Source organism: Micropterus salmoides, unplaced genomic scaffold, assembly GCF_014851395.1.
Source record: "Micropterus salmoides isolate LMB-PRFRI ecotype aquatic unplaced genomic scaffold, ASM1485139v1 Ms_hic_scaffold_3, whole genome shotgun sequence".
Classification (NCBI taxonomy): Eukaryota; Metazoa; Chordata; class Actinopteri; order Centrarchiformes; family Centrarchidae; genus Micropterus; species Micropterus salmoides.
Genome location: NW_024042261.1, coordinates 20,948,447 through 20,960,844, shown reverse-complemented (window position 1 = coordinate 20,960,844; position 12,398 = coordinate 20,948,447). Strand labels below are relative to the sequence as shown.

The following is a 12,398-nucleotide window of genomic DNA, read 5'->3' as shown; positions in this document are numbered from 1 at the left end:
AGGCACCTCATGGCGTTTTTCGTTTAATCTTCCACAGACAACCATCAGATGTGTTTTAATGAGGACAGCTCGCAGTGAGAGATAACTGAAAAATTCTGTTCTCCCCTGGTTTTATCTTAGGTTGGATGCACACCACAATATCTCATCAAGTTTATTTCAACTAATTAAACCCAAAGTTACCATCATCTCCCAGCCCAAATTTTCCAGATGAGGGAGCTGTTGTGAGAAAGCCACAAACATGATGGTTGGATTCTGAAAAATACTTTCTGAGTCTGTATGCTTAATTGGGGCTAAATCTTGTCAAAAGCGTGTAGTGTTTGTCCACATTTGGCAGGAGGCAGCAGGGGGCCACAGTGATGTGAATCGGTATGTAAAGGGACAGCATGGAAACCTGTCCAAACAGTGCAACATGCTCATTTGTGTCACATCATTGTGTACAAGTCACTGATTGTGCTGGGACTGCATCTGATATCACACCTGAACAACAGGAAGTTGCAAAAAAACCTTACATCATTAATATGGAATGTGCATCATCTCTGGATTGTGTGTGTGAAGCTGTGCAAGAAATAAATAAAAGGTTATTTGATTTATCCATTGTCAGCAGCTGTCTGTAATTAGTGGTATGGTTTATCGGTGAAAATGATGCTGTAATTTCTCGGGCTGTTCAAAACAGAACAAGAACCAAATTGCACATATCTGGAAATGGATCAGTCTGATAGAGTGTGACAGCCCTGAGACAGATTCACAGCGTTTCCAGGGTGATTTCCTGCATTTTGCCCAGTGCATGCTGGGATAGGTTTGAAATCCCCACCATTTTCCTTTCACAATAAGCAAAATAGTTATTCTCACTTCATGGCATACCGACTTTGCTCATGTTAAAATATTTACTTTGCCTCTGTGGCACATTTTCTTTTTTTTTTATCAATTTCATCAGTCTTTGAAAAATGGAAACATGCTGCTGAAATTTGGCTGCGTGGAGCTCTGCAGAAGCGGTCTGCCACAGCAAGGCAGAATGTCCGTGTAGCTGCTGTGTAGAATCTATTTGCATGTAGATTTCCTTCATCCAGTATGAACTGATCCAAATCATGTTCTGAGGGTAGGTTGGTGCACATATACAGCACACATACAGTATACAGAATACATACAGTGCTGTTTAAAAGGTATACTGTAGAAATTAATCTACAAAAAATATAAAATGTGTTAACAATTAATCAAGATGGGAGCATACCAGGAAATCTCTGTTAATGCCAAGCCTACTTACATTACCTCTCATATCCGCGTGAGATTGCTATGTAAGGTTGTGCCTGACCAAAAGACATGAAGTGGTGTGTTGCTATTTACTGGATGCAAGGAAGTTTGGCACAAAGAGATGCTGATGTTTGATTTTAGACATAGTGGTTTTTGACAGTAATAGGACGGCTTCCATTTATCGTTAATGGAGAGTAGCATGGAAGGGCAGAAAGAGGCCAGAGCTTTGAAAATGATTTGCTGTCCAACGCAATCCTCGCCAAGTTTTTCAGGAGCAAATTTTTGAAAAAATGCAGCAACAAACGCCAGCTCTCTCATATGTGTGGGGATTTAAAATGTGGGTGTTATTTCAGTTCTGCTTCAAAATAGCTATTGAATATGCAATAGGTTAAAAGCTGAATTGATTAATTAATTTGTTTGATTGCCATGTGCTAAAGCATCAACCTGGTTTCAAGCAATGCCAGCACTCAACCGGTATGACAAACATAAGAAAATGAAAACATAAAAGAGACAGTGAAGGTTTCGCAAGTCATCAGAGTCTTGTTAGAGGACAGCTTTATCGAAATGATCCTATCAGAGATAAACAATCCGGTCAGCCAATCAGAGCAGAGGTTAGACTCTGTGGAGGGACTTGATTGAGATGTTACTGCCTGTGGCTGAAGTTATCTCAGGCCAGTGCATACGTGTGTGTGTGTGTGTGTGTGTGTGTGTGGCCAATGCAGGCCATCATTTCTTATCTGCCATCACCACTCGCCCTGATCTTTCCATCTTTATATAAAAAGGACCATATCTGCTGCCTGCCATCCATCTATAAATCTCTACACTTCAGTGGATTTCAGATTTCAGACCATGAAGACCCTGTTTACCTCCTGAGGCCTTTGAGTCCCTAATTTGATTGATAAAATGTATTTTATTTAATATAATTTGCTTAAATAAGTTTTTAAATTGTGTTTCAACTTTTTTTTTCTTTGAAGGTCTGTTTAATGTTTTTTCTTTTTTTCCCATACTACAGCACATGCCTAATGTCAAGAAGCACAGGCTTTACTCTAAGTTCAAAATGGGCTGGAGGGGCAGTTAGAAAAGTTTACAAAGATGAAAATATGATGGTAGATTTTGGAATAAATGGTTTCTGATGATTCTGAGATATGCTGAGATGGCTCTCTATGCATATGTGTCTGCATGTCTTTAAGCCACCTAATTATTTTGTATTACAAATTTAAAAAATTAGACATTTGAAATAAATTCACACAATACACAATAAGTCTTCAGTATACTAACAAGTGTTTTTCTAAGTGTTTTCAGATTATATTTACATATACTGATGTTTAAAATGATCTGCTATCTAGGCTTTGTGACTGGGATATACTGCTGTGAATAAGAATGAAAATAATAAGCTTGCCTGTGATGATCACTTAAAGTAGCATTTTGTTGCGTACTGAACAGACGCTCAGTAGACAGGGGTTCTTCTCCACTCCCACTCAAATAAGCTGCTGTGTGTCAGCAAAGCAGAGGAGCTGACCCCCCGGGATAGGATTTAGAGAAGAGGTGAATTTACTAATGCTAAATTAGTAATCAAAATAATGGGAATATTCACAAAACAAGCCAAAACGTTACTGAATGTTGCCTCTGTGGTATATGTGCACATATGCATACTGAAAGATGAGCATAAACAAACTCATGCCCTCTCTCTCTTCTTCGTTTAACTGGAAAAACCCTACGCAGAGTCGAAGTCTAACACTTCTCTGCTCCTCCATTCCAGGAGTTACTTAGTGAAAACCCTATAGTGACGGTGTCTGCCCCCCAACCATTGAAATTATTTAAATCAAAGGCTAACAGAAGAGGAGCTGAGCATTAAAACCTCATAAAAATTAAAACCATAAGAGCAATAGTGCAAACAAATAGGAAAATTAAATGTGGACTTTTAAACATCAGATCTCTCTCTTCAAAAGGTGTACTAGTAAATAAACTAATATCAGATTATGATATTGATTTATTTTGTCTTACTGAAACCTGGTTGGGTGATGGAGAATATGTTAGCCTAAATGAATCCACCCCTCCCAGTCATATTAATACTCACATTCCTCGAGGCACAGGCCGAGGAGGTGGAGTTGCAGCTATCTTTGACTCTAGCCTACTAATCAGCTATAAACCTAAACTAAATTATAACGCATTTGAAAGCCTTGTTCTTAGTCTTTCACTCCCAAGTTGGAAATCACTGCAACCAATTCTTCTTAGATTCCATTGGCTTCTTTCAGAGCGTTCATGAACCAACTCACTGTTTTAATCACACCCTCAACCTTGTTCTGGTATATGGTATTGAAATTGAACATTTAATAGTGTTCCCACAGAATCCCTCTTTATCTGACCACTGTTTGATAACTTTTGAGTTTGTATTATTCAATTCAATTAAATTTTATTTATATAGCGCCAAATCACAACAACAGTTATCTCACAGCGCTTTTCATAAAAGAGCAGGTCTAGACTGTACTCTATGATGCTTTTACAGAAGCCCAACAGTTCCCACCAAGTGCAAGCACTAGGCGACAGAGGCAAGGAAAAACTTCCTTTTAAGAGGCAGAAACCTCGAGCAGAACCATGGCTCAGGGTGGGCGGCCATCTGCCTCGACCGGTTGGGGTGAGAGAGAGAGAGAGAGAGAGAGAGAGAGAGAGAGAGAGAGAGGGCAGCCTACACAATATACACACAGAGGTACAGACAGTAAAGGTGATGTTGCTATAGACTAAATGAAAAATTGTACAGATATTTATAGTAGTGTTAATGGTAATAATCGTAATGTTAATGATTATAATAACAATAGGACTAGTAACAATAGTCGTTGCAGCAGAGGGTGTCGAGCAGGAACACGGGGGCAGCAGGTGACCTGCAACCACAGATCCAGACTCCACAGCTTCAGAGCCAGAAAACCTGCAGGAAGTGATAGGAGGAGAGAGGAGAAGGACGAGAAAGCACAAGACTACCAGAAAGGGGAGAAGTTATGTTAGTAACATGCAATAATGGGATGAGGTTGCATACAGAGGGAGAGAAAGTAGAGGAGAGAGGAGCTCAGTGCATCATAGGAAATCCCCCGGCAGTCTAGGCCTATAGCAGCATCACTAAGACATGGTTCAGGATTCACCTGAGCCAGCCCTAACTATAAGCTTTATCAAAGAGGAAAGTCTTAAGGCTACTCTTAAATGTGGAGATGGTGTCTGCCTCCTGAACCCAAACTGGAACCTGGTTCCACAGGAGAGGAGCTTGATAGCTGAACGCTCTGGCTCCCATTCTACTTTTGGAGACTGGAAGTAACCCTGCATTCTGGGAGCGCAGTGCTCTGGTGGGGGTAGTAAGGTACTATGAGCTCTTTAAGATAAGATGGTGCCTGACCATTAAGAGCTTTGTAGGTAAGAAGAATGATTTTAAATTCTATTCTGGATTTTACTGGAAGCCAATGCAAAGAAGCTAAAACAGGAGAAATGTGATCTCTTTTCCTGGTTCCTGTCAGAACACGTGCTGCAGCATTCTGGATCAGCTGAAGAGTCTTAACGGACTTTTTCGAGCAGCCTGATAATAAGAAATTGCAGTAATCCAGCCTAGAAGTAACAAATGCATGGACTAGTTTTTCTGCATCATTTTTAGACAGGATGTTCCTGATTTTCGCAATATTACGTAGGTGGAAAAAGGCGGTCCTTGAAATTTGCTTAATGTGAGACTTAAACGACATGTCCTGATCAAAGATAACTCCAAGATTTCTCACAGTGGTGCTGGAGGCCAGGGCGATGCCATCCAGGGAAACTATATCTTTAGATAATGTGTCACGGAGGTGCTTAGGCCCCAGAGCAATAACTTCAGTTTTAACTGAGTTTAACGTTAGAAAATTACAGGTCATCCAGGCATTACTGAACTACACGGCACTGGGCAAAAAATTTTATACAAGATGTCTGTCTGATAGTGCTGTAGCTAAATTTAAGGATGCGATTCCATCAGCTCTAAATTCATTATCAAGTCACAAAGTAACGGAGGACTCCTATGCTAATTTCAGTCCCTCCCGAATCGATCATCTTGCTGATAGTGCTGCAGGCCCGCTGCAAATGACACTCTACTCTGTTGCCCCTCAAAAAAAGAAAATAATAAAACAAAGACATTAGCTCCATGGTATAATACTGAAACTCGCAAATTAAAGCAAATATCGCGGAAACTTAAGAGGAACTGGCGTTCCAACAAACTGGAAAATTCTCGTTTAATTTGGCAAGATATTCTTAAAACTTATAGGAATGTTTTAGCAAACTATAGACTAACTATAGACTATCTATCTAACCTTCCATTTCTTTCTAAGATCCTTGAGAAAGCAGTCGCCAAACAGCTGTGTGACTTTCTACATAGCAATAGTTTATTTGAGGATTTTCAGTCAGGATTTAGAGTTCATCATAGCACAGACATCCTAATTGCATCAGACAAAGGACTTGTCTCTGTACTGGTTTTATTAGATCTTATTGCTGCTTTTGATACCATTGACTATCAGATCCTATTACAGAGACTGGAACATTTCATTGGCATTAAAGCTGGTTTAAGTCCTATTTATCTGATCGATTTCAGTTTGTACATGTTAACGATGAGTCCTCCATGCTTGCCAAAGTTAGTCATGGAGTTCCACAAGGATCAGTGCTCGGACCAATCCTCTTCACTTTATATATGCTTCCTATAGGCAATATTATTAACTCCATAAACTTTCATTGTTATGCAGATGATACTCAGATATATTTATCGATCAAGCCAGATGAAACTCATCAGTTAGCTAAACTTTAAATGTGCCTTCAGGATGTTAAAACCTGGATGACCTGTAATTTTCTAATGGTAAACTCAGATAAAGTTATTGTTCTGGGGCCTAAGCACCTCCGTGAAGCATTATCTAAAGATATAGTTTCCCTTGATGGCATCGCCCTGGCCTCCAGCACCACTGTACTGGAATGTTGGAGTTATCTTTGATCAGGACATGTTTTTTAAGTTTCACATTAAGAAATTTCAAGGACCGCCTTTTTTCACCTACATAATATTGCAAAAATCAGGAACATCCTGTCTAAAAATGATGCAGAAAAACTCCAGAAACCGGGTGAAACACAAAGTCTGACTAGTAGACTAGCAGACCACAAGTGCAAGCTAGCAGTCATGCCATTCAAACATAAAAGTAGTTTTAAGAAGAGACAGGAGAGAAAAGCTCCCAAATAAGATTGTTTTGGATTTTTTGCTGAGGACACTGTCAAAGATTTCGTTCAATGCAGGCTCGTCGCATGCCTTTCAAATAGAGTAACCTTATAAGTGCTTTTTCAGTGGATTTGGTGCGGCTGCCGTGGCCGTTTAAAAGGCTGTTTTTTTGGATGTGCTTGTGGGTATTAAACTGTGTGTGCGTTTAGCTGGCCTGTTTTCAGGACATGGTGTTGCTTATGGGTAGCCCACTTTTCTTTCTTAGTCACCATAATGTCTTGTCTCTCTGTTGAAGAGGAATGTGGTTGCTGTGATCGGGAGGTTATTGGACTGAACTTGTCCGTAAAAGTCTGCATCATTTCAGCACAGTGGACACCTCCCCTGCACTCAGCTGTTTGTAGTGACGTTTCAGGATTTTACTTCTTCTTTAACTTCTGTAGCCTACTTTGCAAATACAAAAGTCTAAAATCCATCACATGATGGTACTTTAGGTTGCTGCATCCAGGCGCACGCAACACTGCCGCAGCAGCAGTGTGTGTGTTGGAGAGAGACGCACACAAAGACAACAGAATTTACTATCTTAATATGGAAAGAAATGGATTTAAGGAGCTTTAAATTAGGTATTTGCTGCATCTAATCTAATCAGTTGTTAAACCGTGCAAAACGAGGAAACAAGGCGCACAAATTTGCCAATATAGGGTTCCCTTCTAGACCCACACGCAGTGTGTGCGCGTGTGCTTCGTAACTATGTAGCCCAAGGGCCCAACATAACAGCCAGCACTGGGGCCCATTGTTACTACCTTACGCTACTGGTTCCCCAGTTTCCCTTTTCCAGGTGCTGCAGCTCCTTTTTGGCCAATTTATATAGGATCCAGCAAAACTTCACAGTCTGGCCCCTCCCCTGGAACTAATTTGCTTTGGAAGACCCTACCAGGTGAAACAAGTAAGGCCCTGGCCTTAGTAAATTATTACCCAGAATGAGAATACTATACCTGACCAATGAACCCTTTGATCATTTCCATTCCCAACTTACTGTCTTACAGCTGTTGATAGGATGGTGTGTGTGAAAATTTGTAAGTTGACTTTATGTACTGTACAGTAAAATAATTTTGTGTGTGTCACTGACAACTGCATTGACTGAGCTGCATGAGTAATTCCTACCCAAAAATGGAGTGCTTCTGAAGTCTCTTAATTGTATCCACGTTTAACTCAATTGCGTCTTAAGCCCTGCCACTGGGGATGCATAAAGAGGTGTTTTGTGAAGCGAATGTTTTTAGAAGCAACGCGTCATGTGAAGCGACGTCTGCGTGTCTGCACACATGTGCACTGTGCTAATACTAATAAAGGCTCACAGTTATCACTGCCAGAGCAGCGTGTTTTCTCTATGAAGCAGTTACCTGTTTAACAAACACTTGTAGATGAACAGCCTGCATTCTGTATACTGTGTCCTGCACAGAGGCAAAGGATCACTTCTACTCTCAGAATGTGTTTCGTTTATTTATTCATTATCTGCATCTGTATTTATTGATATTCTGATTGTGAATTCATCATTGAAAAACCCTGAATATGATCATGGTGTCTTTTAAACATTGACAATTATTTATTGGGCTAAAAACTCATATCAAAGGCTACCCTCAGGAATTATCTGCCTCAGTAACTGAATGGAAATGAAGATAAATTATGTGTTTCTTGCTGACAGACAGACCCTCTGACTCTCTCTGACTTTAATTGTATTCATAATAAAAGTTAATGTGGGAAATAACAGATTTTGAAAAGAGAAATCTTTGTAATAAAATGAAGACAGTAGTCTGTGGTCCTTTTGTTGTTCAGACCTATAATGAACAGATGGTGAATCAGACAATCAGTCTGTTATCTGTCTATACTCCGGTATAAAACTGCAGTAGTGTTGTGATGAATTAGATCAACTGGAGCGTCCAATCAGTAACTGATATCCAATAAGGCATGAAGGCTGGGACGAGTTCAGTCTCAAAATATTTTGCAATGGTTTGTAACATTTTCAGATTGAATGACATGTTTCCTTGCAACGTTGTGTAATGTTCCACAACAAGGTATTCAAGGTATGTTTTCTTCTGTTTGGTGGGCGTGTCACAGTTGTTACCCAATCAGCTGCAACAAGTTTGTAAACAGAAAAGGCAGGAAAATGTAGTGCGATTGCATACACAACAGGGTGTTCAAGGAACTAGGTCCAAACTGAATAAAACAATATGAACTTCGGGGAATTCAAAGCTGACTTGCATAAATCTTTTTGACACATCTGTTGAATTTTCTTATTGCTTCCAGTCAAGAATGGGGGAACCCTCTGCAATGTTTTCTATTCATGCTGCAAGCCATTTTCATCTCCTCATCTTTAAAAATATTTATGGGAATTTATTATCCTTAACTTGTAATACCCAGTAGTAGACATCAGCATGCGCTCAGAAAAGCCACATGACAATAGATCATACCATCACCGAGTCTAATGTGGAACTGCAGTATTTGTGTTTTGACTACACGATAGATTGTCACATTCTTTTCATTATTGTTTTCATGCTTGTTTTTGGTTTTTCATATTGGGCTGACCCAGAAAGCACAAATATCTGTTTTTGACTCAAATGGTAGATGATTTAATACGTGTTATGTTTTTTCAAACTTCATGGCCTATCCCTGATCCCGGTGCACGCTAATCTGAGGATGATTCAAAAAGGAAAGTTTTCTTTTTTTCCGCCTGCAAAGGCACAACCATTTAAAATAATAACATTTTTCTGTAAACACAAAACAGCAGTAATAAAGAATGAACATTGTGTGACCTGTTTTTAACATCAGAGAGAGGACAGAAAGTTGTGGCCGTGTGTGTAGAAAACTTTTTGTTGAATGAGCTCCTACTACACTGTGGCAATTGTGGCATCTGACATTTACAGAGTATGTGTGGTGGGGAAAGATTTCCCAAGTGCAGGTCAAGGTGTGGTGGTGTTGAATGCAGCCTTGACTTAACTCCTCCCCTGGCCAACCTCCTTATTAGGCTTAGGCTATATAAGAAACCGGTGTTCCCTTCCCCTGTCTCTGTTGTGGTTGGTGTTGGTGTAGTTCCATGATATCTATTTTTTTCTTAAGTTTGTGTTGCTTACCTGCACTTTGACACTGTTAGGAACCTCTTTCTCCTGCCCTGTGACCACTGATGTGTCTTTATGACCCATCTCAGAGGCGGTGAGTTGATACATGGTTTTAAATGTATTTTAATGCAGCAAGGTTGAGCCTGGCTAACTGTTTCCCTCCCTCTTCCAGGTCCCTCCTTATTTTAAACCACCGCTGTTTTGCCTCATTTAGTTTACTGTTTTACCCTTTAGCTTGTTAATTTTGCTCTAGTTTAATAGTTGGTATAGTTTTCCCCTTCAGCCAACTGGGTTACTTGGTTGGTTTGTTACTTTATGGTTTCTTTTGTATTCAGTTTATATTGAGCAGGGTGCCCTCCTATTGGGATGCTAGGCACCTGTGGCACCATTCACTTTTATGCATGTGAGTACTTGCACGGGGGCACTATATAGACTACTACGGCTGTGAATAATACTGTGAGGTTTGTAGTGCTGCACTTAAGGTGGGCAGTGGTAACACTCCTGGGGACTCAGTGTAGTCTGCCTTTCCAAGTGACCTCGGCTTAGTTTTGGTTGAAGTTATTTTGGGTTGCTGGATTTGTATTCCTTTATTTGAACTTATATTAAAGTCATATTTAAATAACTGTAGTTGTCTTATCTACCACTTTATAATTTTATTGCTGGTTCATTTTTTCCCTTTCAGCAACTCCAGTCCCCAATTTTTGCTTATTAAAAATACTATTTTGAATTGTGTCTCTGCCTCATCTGTAATGTTCCTGTGTGCCTTTTTTTTTAACTTAATCAGGGGTTAAATAAGTGTTTCCTGGGGTGCAATTCCCTAGGTGGTGTTGCTCTGGATTGAGCATCTGCTGCTGTCTGGGTCAGATGCATTCCCTAATTTTTTTTTTCCTCAATGTAATCTGATCTGGTTATAGTGGAAACATCACAGACTTGACAAAATAAACTACAAACATTACAGCATGTTGTAGTTTTGTGAAATAAGGATAACTTTCTCTATACACGATCATCTCAAGTTATTATACCTCACATGATTTCAATTATCAGTGGTTCTCAAACTGAGGTGGCATAGTGCCACTGCAAGGGTGGACTTGATATAGAGAATGTGATTTGGTGGCATAAGCGATGCATTTTCTTTTGGCTAATGTTAATCTTTTATTTCAATTGCCTGTTTTGTGATTAAAATGAAATCCACTTTTGCAGGACTCCCACTAGAGAACCACTGCATTATACTAACAGAATGACTGACTGGCAATCAGGATCCAACTCTCTATGGCTATCCTGACACAGATGCATGACAATTTGGCAGAAGAGTTCAGATCGACTTTGGCTCAGCATGAAAACCACAGATGAAGAGGGTTCCAACGCAGTGGGCTCTGACCAAACAACGCAGTATTCAGCAAAAAAGCTGGACCTGGCTCAAACTCCGGTGCAACATCATCTGAAAAGATGTGCTGTGCTGAAATATGCTGTTCAAAAAAAATAAAGGGAACACTTAAACAACACAATGTAACTAAGTCAATCACACACCTGTGAAATCAAACTGTCCACTTAGGAAGCAACACTGATGGACAATCAGTTTCACATGCTGTTGTGCAAATGGAATAGACAACAGGTGGAAATTAAAGGCAATTAGCAAGACACCCCCAATAAAGGAGTGGTTCTGCAGGTTGTGACCACAGACCACTTCTCAGTTCCTATGCTTCCTGGCTGATGTTTTGGTCACTTTTGAATGCTGGTGGTGCTTTCACTCTAGTGGTAGCATGAGACTGAGTCTACAACCTACACAAGTGGCTCAGGTAGTGCAGCTCATCCAGGATGGCACATCAATACGAGCTGTGGCAAGGTTTGCTGTGTCTATCAGCGTAGTGTTCAGAGCATGGCGGCGCTACCAGGAGACAGGCCAATACATCAGGACACGTGGAGGAGGCTGTAGGAGGGCAACAACCTAGCAGCAGGACCGCTACCTCTGCCTTTGTGCAAGGAGGAGCAGGAGGAGCACTGCCAGAGCCCTGCAAAATGACCTCCAGCAGGCCACAAATGTGCATGTGTCTGCTCAAACGGTCAGAAACAGACTCCATGAGGGTGGTATGAAGGCCCGACATCCACAGGTGGGGGTTGTGCTTACAGCCCAACACGTTTGGCATTTGCCAGAGAACACCAAGATTGGCAAATTCGCCACTGGCGCCCTGTGCTCTTCACAGATGAAAGCAGATTCACACTGAGCACATGTGACATGTGAGTGTGGAGACGCTGTGGAGAACGTTCTGCTGCCTGCAACATCCTCCAGCATGACCGGTTTGGCGGTGGGTCAGTAATGGTGTGGGGTGGCATTTCTTTGGGTGGCCGCACAGCCCTCCATGTGCTCGCCAGAGGTAGCCTGAATGCCATTAGGTACCAAGATGAGATCCTCAGACCCCTTGTGAGACCATATGCCGGTGTGGTTGGCCCTTGGTTGCTCCTAATGCAAGACAATGCTAGACCTCATGTGGCTGGAGTGTGTCAGCAGTTCCTGCAAGAGGAAGGCATTGATGCTATGGACTGGCCCGCCCGTTCCCCAGACCTGACACCAATTGAGCACATCTGGGACATCGTGTCTCTCTCCATCCACCAACGCCACGTTGCACCACAGACTGTCCAGGAGTTGGCGAATGCTTTAGTCCAGGTCTGGGAGGAGATCCCTAAGGAGACCATCCGCCACCTCATCAGGAGCATGCCCAGGCATTGTAGGGAGGTCATACAGACACGTGGTCATTTTGACTTGTTTTAAGGACATTACATCAAAGTTGGATCGGCCTGTAGTGTGGTTTTCCACTTTGATTTTGAGTGTGACTCCAAATCCAGAC

General features: G+C 41.2%; 1 long non-coding RNA gene across 1 annotated transcript; it reads left to right on the top strand.

Moving 5' to 3' along the window:
* Window positions 1-9,539: 9,539 nt before the first annotated feature.
* LOC119883254 lies at window positions 9,540-11,055 on the top strand. Its single transcript, XR_005440612.1, has 2 exons — window positions 9,540-9,649; window positions 10,756-11,055. It is a non-coding gene; the product is annotated as an uncharacterized LOC119883254 (long non-coding RNA).
* Window positions 11,056-12,398: the final 1,343 nt, after the last annotated feature.